The 10168-nt window shown below is 41.4% G+C and overlaps 1 long non-coding RNA gene across 2 annotated transcripts in view; it reads right to left on the bottom strand.

The window, feature by feature from the left end:
• Positions 1-2035: 2035 nt before the first annotated feature.
• LOC140619167 (uncharacterized) overlaps positions 2036-10168 on the bottom strand; it is a 28424-nt gene continuing 20291 nt past the window's right edge. For both annotated transcript variants that reach the window (XR_012019098.1, XR_012019099.1), the window contains 2 exons: positions 9895-10021; positions 2036-4867 (listed from right to left, as the gene is read on the bottom strand). This is a non-coding gene — a long non-coding RNA (uncharacterized lncRNA). The remainder of the gene's footprint in view (positions 4868-9894; positions 10022-10168) is intronic.

Genomic DNA, 10168 nt, shown 5'->3' with positions numbered 1-10168 from the left:
CATCTGTCCAGCTTGCCCCTGAGACCCAGCACTCAGTGTGTCGTGGTTTACGGCCCTGCAACATCAGCTGGAAGGATGATCCCAAAAGCCCATGCTTTTTCCTCTTTCCACTTTACACCTTTGACTGATGTCATGAATATATCTTTTTTTTTTTAAGATTTTATTTTTTTATTCATGAGAGACACAGAAAGAGAGAGAGAGGCAGAGACACAGGCAGAGGGAGAAGCAGGCTCCATGCAGGGAGCCTGACGTGGGACTCCATCCTGGGTCTCCAGGATCAGGCCCTGGGCTGAAGGCGGCGCTAAACTGCTGAGCTACCCGGGCTGCCCAATATATCTTTTTTTTTTTTTTTTTAAAGATTTTGTTTATTTATTTGACACACACAGAGAGAGAACACAAGCAGGGGGAGCAGAAGGCAGAAGGAGAAGCAGACTCCCTGTTGAGCAGGGACCCCCCTCCCCAACATGGGGCTCAATCCCCAGACACTGGGATCATGACCTGAGCCAAAGGCAGACACTTAACCAACTGAGCCACCCAGGCACCCCCATGAATATATTTTTAAAGAATTATTATAGCTTTTTCCAGTTTGAATCCTAAAATATGAGTTTCCCAGATCCAGCTGACTGGTATTAATTTAACTGATCTGATGACTTTGTTTAAGGGCTCACTTGTTTTTTTTGTTGTTGTTGTTGGAGAGTTATATAATTTTTCTTTTAACTAAATATGGATAAAATCAGAAAGTAAAAATAATGTTTTTTTTAAATCAGGTGATTGAATCTAGATTTAGCTAGAGTGATATGCTCAAGGAGAAATATGCTAAGACAAAAGTAGATTATATTTATTAATTCTCTTTAAAATTGAACTCCTATAAATAAAAATCAGGAGGGTTCTGCACAAAAGTATGGGATGTGAATGCCTCTGGGGCTGGAATGATGAGAAAAAGGAAGATATCATATTTTCATAAAAATATTTCAATGTAAAGATGTATGTAAAAATAAAATGTTTATGGATAGTTTATAATACGTATAAAATGTATTCTGAAATATTAAATGGAAAAAAGATACAAAGTCATGAGCACAAAGACACTGTAATTATCTTAGTAAATGCAGAAAAAGCATCTGACAAAATTCTATTGTCTATAATGTTAAAAGTAAACATGTAAAACCATTAATAGAAGGGAAACATGTTGACCTCTGATAGAATATCCACAAAACATAACGTACAGCAAATATCATATCTAATGGCAAAATATTGAAAGCTATCTCTCTGAGTCTAGAGGTGAGACAAAGATCTTCCATATCACCACGTCTATTAAACATTGTGTGGAATTCCTAGCCACTCTGATAAGTAAATGGAAAGAAATGAAATAATTGAGGATTAGGAAGGAAAGCTGTCATTGTCTGTAGATGGCATGATTATATATGCAGAAAACCTAAAAGAATATACAGATAATTTTTTAAATTAATAAGTAAATGTAGTAAGGTTACTTGCATAGAGATCAATATAAAAAATCAATTATGTGTTTGTATCACAGTAACAGACTGAGAAAATGAAATTAAATAATGTTGCCATTTAAAACCAAACAAAAGGGCAGCCCCGGGTGTCTCAGCGGTTTAGCGCCGCCTTCAGCCCAGGGCGTGATCCTGGAGACCCTGGATTGAGTCCCACATTGGACTCCCTGCATGGAGCCTGCTCCTCCCTCTGCCTGCGTCTCTGTCTCTCTCTGTGTCTCAAATAAATAAATAAATAAATAAATAAATAAATAAATCTATCTTAAAAAAAAAATGAAACCAAACAAAAGATACAATAATAAAGGCTAAATCTAGTGAAAGATATTCAACTTCAACAGTATAAAGGACAAAGCAGCATTTGGGTAAATTAAAGATATGCAAAATGGGAAATACCATAGTTCATGAACTGAAGTCTTTTTTTAATTTATTTTATTTTTAAATAATCTTTATACCCAACGTAGTGCTCAAACTCATGCCCCTGAGATCAAGAGTCACATGTTCCACTGATGAGCCAGCCAGGCACCTCCATGAATTGAAGTTTTAATGTTACAAAGGTGTTAGTATAGTTTCAGTGTAACTCCGATAAAACTCTCAGAAGATATTTGACCAGCAGATTCTAAAATTGATGTTGAAAACGTAAACGGCCAGGAATATTCAAGAGAATCTTTAAGAAAACAGGTGGATTTAAAGAAATTACTCTATCAGATAGAATAAAATGCCTTGTTATTTTATCAATATCCTGTTGGACCAGAGATAGAAAAAAAATCAACCAAAGGAACAGAATAGAACTCCCCAAAACATGGCTGTATGGACACCTGACTTATGTCACAGGTGGCCCTGCAATGTGTTGGGGGAAAGGGTCCCTTTTTAATGAATTGGTGCTGGGTTCATCAGATATTACCCAGGAAAAAAAATAATGATGATGACTATTATCTCACACCATACACAAAAATCAGTTTCATGTGAATTGGTGAGCTATATGCAAAGGTAAGTCACGGGATTCCTATAAGAAAGCTTACTGTTTGTGTAAACAAAGATCTCTTAAACCAAACACAAAAGCAACAGACACAAAATCAAACATTCATTCATTTGACTACATTAAAACTGGGAATTTCTGTTCATCAAAAGACTATATCAAGAACACAGAAAGACAAACCATAGAATGAGAGAAAATATTAGCACATATAAAACCAACAAAAGGCTTGTATCCAGGACATACAAGAATTCTGCAAATCAATAAGCTAATGACATTCATACCTATTAGAAAAATGGCAAGATTCTTGAAAAGACACCTTTAAATATCAGGGAGTGTGTAGTGGTGGTTGATACCCACAATCAATAACTATATCAAAATATTTCCAACCTCCTTCACCAGAGAAGTACAAATTAAAACCACAACGAGATAACTTACATACAGATGGCTAATAAATTTGAAAGCCTGACAAATGTCTAGTATCAGTGAGGATTTTGACTTACTGGAATTCTCACACACTTCTGATGGGAATGAAAACCTGTCTAACCTCCGTGGAAAAGTATTGGTCATTATCTACTAAAATGGAACACATTTACACCCTCCGATCCAGGAATTATACAAGTGCACCAAAATGCATGGACAAAAGTATTACTAGCAGCATTATCAAGACAGCCCCAAATCAGATACAACCTACATGCTCAGTACAATGGGCAAAAATAAGCTTTGGTATATTTGTACCAAATATGCCAAAGACAAAGTGTATTGAGTATAAAACAGGAATGAATGCATGGCTGATAAACACCAAAGATAGGTGACTCTCTCCAACCAAGTGAGTTCAGAATGAAAGCAGCAGGGCAACCAAATATACTTACTGTGACAATTCTATCTGCCCTGTGGTGTTAGGACATGGGACCTGGAGAAGCTAAGATGGATGGGTAGGTGATCAGAAAGGCAAACCACAAGGGATCTGGGTCCTGGGGACATCCCTGATGTTTTATTTATTGACCCTGGTGGAGGCTGCATATGTGTGTTTGCTTTGTAATAGTTCATCAAGCTCTGCACTTCTGAAAGTACATATACTTTCTGAAGTTCTGTTATTGCTCAATAAAAAAAGCTTTCAAAAATTGTTTGTAGGCATCAGTCCCATAATATTTAAGTAAAAACTATTGGACAAACTTGTGCCATTTATGCAGTGCTCTGTATCTTGCCATGAACAGTGATGAATTTGCATTTGTTCCCGGGAATAACATTGCTGTATTATTTGCTCAGAATGTACATGAGGGAAAGAAGTCTCAAATCAAATCTTGAATGTCACGAGCCACATTCTCTCTGGAACTCTAGAGGCGAGCATTCTCTTGTCTATGGAATTTGCATTGTGTTTTTCCTGGACCCTATAACAATAGATGAAGGAGAAATTGGAGCAGCTAGATATTTTGCTGCAAGCAGACAGTATGTGTAATTATGCAGATTTATCCGTGAGTTCATTTTCCCTGATGAGATTCAGATCCACAAAAATGAGATTGCTAAAGACCAAATAGAGTGGTGGATATCACACTTTGCTATTGACCCTGAAAAATGCAGGGATGGTGGGTTAAAATTATGAATTGAATATGCTCTTAAGAACTGGATGGCTCTCATTTATTGAGACGCCCAGCACACTTCATCTTTATAAGATTAGTAAGAGCTATGGGAGTCTCCACAGTGAACTCTGACTCATGTCATTTATTCTGCATCAATAAATATATTCCATTACCCTGGAGCAAAAATAGGCAGGCCTATTCTCAATTCTTTTGTAGGAAAACATTATCTTGTTTTATTTGGAAGGTGGGGGAGAGATGACATTTATAGAGACGGTTGATCAGCATTAGAATAAAATATTGATCTAATAGTCTGAGATTTCTCTTTAGAAGAGACTTCACCATTAGCAAGAGGCCCCTTCACCTGCAGGGACCATTCCAAGACTCCCAGCAGGTGCCCGAATCACACATAGTACCAAACATATGCTTTATTTGTACCTATGCATACCCACCTGTGACAAAGTGACGCTTATACATTAGGCACAGGGAGAGGTTAGCAGCAGTAACTAATAAAGAATAGAATACTTATAACAATATATTATAATAAAAGTAACGGGAATGTGCTCTCAGTCTCCCTCTCTCAAAATATCTTCTTGTACTGAGCTCACCCTTCTTCTTGTGGTGATGGTGTGGGTGACGGAATGTCCCCGTGATAAGAAGTGAGGTGAGTGACACAGGCATGCGATGTACGGTTAGGCTGCTGTTGACTCAATGATGCATCCGAAGGAGGATCACCTGCTTCGGATGATCCTGGCTGCATTCTTTGGCTTCGGCTTCGGCTTCTGGCCGCATTCAACCACGGGTACCTGAAACCACGGGTAAGGGGGCGACTGTAGCAGATCATCTTAAAGAGATCCATATGCAGATGTTAGAACCTACTTCTGCTAAGGGCGAACAGTACAGTGAATAGCAAACGTGGTATATGCAAATAATTTCCATTATAAACATTCTTTTCTCTTTCCATAAACTACGGCAATCACAATAAAAATGATTAACTGTGGATAAGAAGAAAAAGGTAGCAATTGGGAAGCTGAGGGAGGGCATTTATGTTTGGCTTCATCAAATTATGTGCCTTTTTATCTTCTGTACTAATGGATTGTACTTAGAAGCTTTGCATATTCTAATTTATTTCCCCAGCCTGCAAACTGTGTGCCTTGTGCTGAACCAGCTTCCTAAGGCCCAGCGGACAATCCTGCGTCTTGGTTTCACCTGCAGTGTGCTTAGTGTGGATGGGACGTCCGGTCTGAAATAGTGGACCTCCTGCCCATCGTGGCGCTTCAGATCCGGACTCTCCCTGTACATCTCCCTGTGGGCATCTGCCATTCACACCACTCGCTGGGTTTTGTTCCCAAGTGATGAGCAAAGCAGTGTCACTGGAGATCCAGATCTCACTTGCTCAAAAACCCCTCCACTGAGTGAAGCTGCCACAAAGCCTGCATGCTGTGGCCCCTAGAATATTTGCACTGTGACAATACGATCATGAATGTGGACACTGATGCGGACACTGGAATGGGGGTGGATTGCTTGGTTTTAAAGTGTCCCCCAGATGTGATTCAGATTATGGTCTCAAAAGTGATCAAGTCTGCCCTCTTGCTTAGGGAAGCTACTGGACAAAGTTTTCCACCAAAATGAGGGAATTAACTGAGAAAGAAATACACAGGGGATGGGGGCGGGAGCTGGGGCTCTGCCACAGGAAAGGGTGCAGAGGATCCCCAAGGTGATGGTCAAGGGAGCCCCTAGGGTGGCTGTGCAGGGACAGTGGGGGGCAGGTCAGCTGGGGGCTCTTTCCAGAAGACAGTCTGGCCTGAAGTGGTCTGCTTCCTGCTCTGTTAAATGGAAATAACCTGATGGCCTCCTGGGCTGCTGTGAGGAGCGAATATGTTGCATATAGTTCTTGATCTTGCTCCATCCCCTTTCCTAAGAAAGAATTCCATTTCACATGTAAAATTTCCAGTTTCAGTTTTCTGCCCATCCAGAAGCAAAAAAATGGGAAATTACTTTTCCACCAAAGCGTGAGTTAATGTCACAGTTTGTAAATTGTTTTATTTTAGGAATGACATCGGATACATAAGAAACGACTATAACTCATAGCCATATTCTTAAATAAAACCATCCCAGTGGCTCATTATTGGATTGGATGTTAACATTTGAGTAAAGCACCGTATCAGGAAAGGAGTATTGAAAAGGCAGGTGGCTCTCCTTTCTCTCTCTCTCTCTCTCCTCTTTCTCTCTCTCTCTCTCTATTAAAAGGCCACGGCAGAAACATAAATTATCTGCTCTCAAAAGAGCCTCAGAAAAATTTCTTTCCTATAGCTTCAGATGATTTAAAATTGATCTCCTATAGCTTTGCCCTACTTTTATATTTTTAGCCGCAGACAAAATCATGGTTCTCAATTGTCTGGCAAAGCACTTTGAGGACTCAGGGTACAGCCACGTCGTTATTCTCAGGGTCTGCTCCGGGGGATCTCTTCCCTTTGTAATCCCGTCCTGGAGAGAAGAAATGTCCCACCACTTTGATTTAAACGCCAATTCCAGGCTGCAAGCATTGACTGTTCAGGCGATCAAACGCGCTCTGTAAGCAGACGCCGCGGCCGTGGCAGATAGGCCATCACTCGTACTTGTCATTCTGTGTGTGCGCTTAAGTATATTACACAAAAGGCAGCATCATTCGGAGGTGGACACGTTCGGCAATCTGGAAATCAGCGAAGGAGGGAGGGCTGTGGGAATGGCCCCACGGCTCTCCGCTGATGGGCAGGATTTTTATTTTTAGCCAATGTTCCCTGAGCATCTCCGGGTAAGTCCTTGTCAGGCCAAGGGGTCAGAGAGGAACGAAGACACAGTCCCTGCCCTGGAGTTTCTTAGTTGTGGGAAGAGGACACAGCGTGCGTTGAAAGCGCCATCGTCCAAGGCAGACACAGGTGGAGAAGAGGAGGAGGAGGAGGAGGAGGAGGAGCGAGCCTAAAGGCACAGGTTCTCAGCCGTGGGAGCCTTGGGTTTCCCACAGCACGTGGGCGTTTGGGGAGGTAAACGTTAAGTTGGGCCTTGTGGGATGTTTGGGTCAAGAGGGAAGGAAAGTCAGTCCTTGGAGCAAATAGACAATGAGCAAAAACAGTGCCTGGAAGAGACGACAGGTGTTCTGAGTATTTCAAGCCAGGAAGGGAGGAAGTGTTTGGAATAAAAAGCACCCTTCAGAACCAGGGAGCAGGGTTTTTCTGAACTTAGCCTTGGGGCCAGAATACCAAATTCAGGAAGGATGCAGAGTGGCATTACAGTCTTAACTCTTGTGTGCTCAGGATTCAGGACAGAGTGGGCCAAGATGGTCTTTCTGATACTTACTGGTTTCTGTTCCACTATAAGTGACCAGAGCAGCCTGCAAGTGTTTGCAGCAAATTATAAATAGTGGCATTGGGAGGACCGTGTCGGAAACAGGATGTGAGCTTGGGCCTAGCGACTTGTGTTTCAATGAGCGATGCCTGTTCACAAGATAGCACAACCTGTTTTACAAGGACCAGCAAGTTTTTCTGGGCAAGTATAAGTATGTTAGCCTGATAGTGCCTATAAGGTCAAAGGAATAAGAATGGAATTGGAAAATGAAGGGAAAAAATAAATAATGAAAAAGAAACAGGCTTTCCGTGAATCAGTGGTTATAATGTAACATTAGTCTGGGAGTGCAGCCAGCATAGTCCTGCACCCTGAGGGCAACATTCTTAAAAGATAAAAATCACATTTATTTTTAAAAGATGTTCCACAAACCAATGAGTGCAAACACATAAGTGAGCCCTATTTACAGGGCTTTACAGGGCTTTCTTTCTTTCTTTCTTTCTTTCTTTCTTTCTTTCTTTCTTTCTTTCTTCTTCTTTTTTTAAAGATTTATTTATTTGAGAGAGAAAGAAAGAGCAGGGGAAGGACAAAGGGAGAAGGAGAAAGAATGTCAAGTAGACTACTCACTGAGCTGATGTGGGGCTTGATCCCACAACACTGAAATCATGACCTGAGCTGAAATCAAGATTCAGATGCTCAATCGACTGAGCCACCCAGGTGCCCCTGTTTATTGAGCACGCATCTTCCAGGGGCTGCAAAAGTGGTCCGGCACCAATGGCTCAGTCAGTTGAGCGTCTGAATCTTGATTTTACCTCAGGTCATGATCTCAGCGCCATGGGTTCTGAAACCCACAGACTCTGAAGAGCTTAGTCTCCTCTGAGATGAAATAGAGAGGATGGCAAGACCTGGAGTCTCTAATCCAAATGTCCACAGGAGGCGGGGCAGGACATCCATCTGAGAGAGGCTGTGAGGCCATAGGGAGTGGTGGGGACTGCGGCAAAGTGAGTGGCACATGCCCTGCCCAAAGCGGTTGGTGTTTGTCCTCACTTCCATTGGATCACTGCTGCGTGGGAATGCGGACTCAGTGACCACACCTGCAATTATTTTACTGAGACTCCATTTTCCTATATTTAATGCAAAATCTTCAAACGTATAAAAACCTGAGAAGGACAAAGGAATCATTTCCAAGAGCCAAATCCAGTCTCTGAGTCACCCTGGGTCCAGACCGTGCTTCACCAGCTTCCTTAGTCCCCTGAATTTGATATCCCACATATTGCTCAAATATTTGACACATTTCCAACAGGAGCACATAGATTTTAATAAAATTTCCATTTGGTGGCAACCCAAACCTAAGGCGACCAGCCATGGTTTTTCACTGAAAAGATTTCTTTAAAGCTTTTTATTACCAATTTAAATATATAGACATTTGGACATATAGATGAAATAATTAAATACACATTTTTATAATTTACTCAGGTCTGTGTATGTATGTAAAGCCATATATGTAAAATACCAACGTTCATTTATATCTTCACATTCCATGAATTCGGTTAGCATTCTTCATGAGCACCTTGGATATTGGGGTCTTCATTGGCACCTCGGACTCCTCGAGCTTGGGTTTTTGAAAGGCTCCACTTTTGGGTCTAAGTCCTTTGAGACACAGCAGCTGCAATGCCCTTACTGAGAACATTCCATGAGGATGATTGTCCCAGATTCCCTGTGACCTGTGACTGCTAAGTATGTTCACGAAGCAGCCAATCATCAGACAGCATCTTGATGGGATATTGAAATTGCACATTCAGGGCAAATTCCTAAGGCTCGAGATTGTGAGTTTGAACACCCAGGGATAATGACAGAGTGTATATTTAATGACTTTGTCTCTCTCTCTCTTTTTTACCATTGGTTTCCATTTACCTCCTATGTTTCCAAATCCAGCACCAACCAAGCTGTCTTGGTTGATGTATGATTGAGTGTCTTCCCCAGACCTACTTCATTGTTTGGAATAATGTCACTATGACAGTACCTCATAGCACTACGGGGGTTTCCTCAAGGGTCATTACTGGGGAACGCACATTCTCACAATGGATACCAACCCATTTGCTTGTCTTTATGTCACAATTGAAAAATCTGGACTAAGCAAGCTCACCTTTCCCATTTGATACTAGCCTGATGGAATTGATTGCTGTAATTTCCTAGGTCTTGAGATGTTACTTGAACAATACTTAGGGAGAAAAGTAAAGCTTAGAAAATCTGGATTGTTGACAGATTTGCTTCCAGTGTCAGGAAAAGGTCACTGGCTGGTGGATGCCATATGGCGTTGAATAGGAGTCACTAAGAAGTCTGTACAAGCACATGCTTGATCTACTGTGACAAGTGCTGTGTCGCCAGAAGGCACGTGGGTGCTTCCTATTGAAGAACAGGTCTGGGGGTGGATCTCAGTTTCCTGTGGACCTCTGAAGCCCACTACCCATTTAATTATCCCCTGAAACACATGGGTGTCCAGAGCACCTACCTGTGTAACTCTCTGGACTCCAGGAGGAAAAGACTGGTTCTCATCTGAATTTTGTCTGTTAATTTCTTTCTTTCCTCCTTGGACCACCTCGTGATCAGAAGTCTGTCACACCAATGATGTTAGTGGTCTGCAGAGAGAAAATAGCAGGTGCAGAAATTCTTTTTGATAAAACGTTGATGAAAGGTTTATCCTGAAATTATTAGGTGAAATGAGGCACAAGCCACTGTGAGTTCATTCTGCTATCTTCCTATATCCCAAATCACCTATCACATTA

The sequence above is a fragment of the Canis lupus genome, chromosome 27 (assembly GCF_048164855.1).
Source record: "Canis lupus baileyi chromosome 27, mCanLup2.hap1, whole genome shotgun sequence".
Classification (NCBI taxonomy): domain Eukaryota; kingdom Metazoa; phylum Chordata; class Mammalia; order Carnivora; family Canidae; genus Canis; species Canis lupus.
Note: the sequence above shows the minus strand (reverse complement) of the source record. Positions and strands in the feature narration are given on the sequence as shown.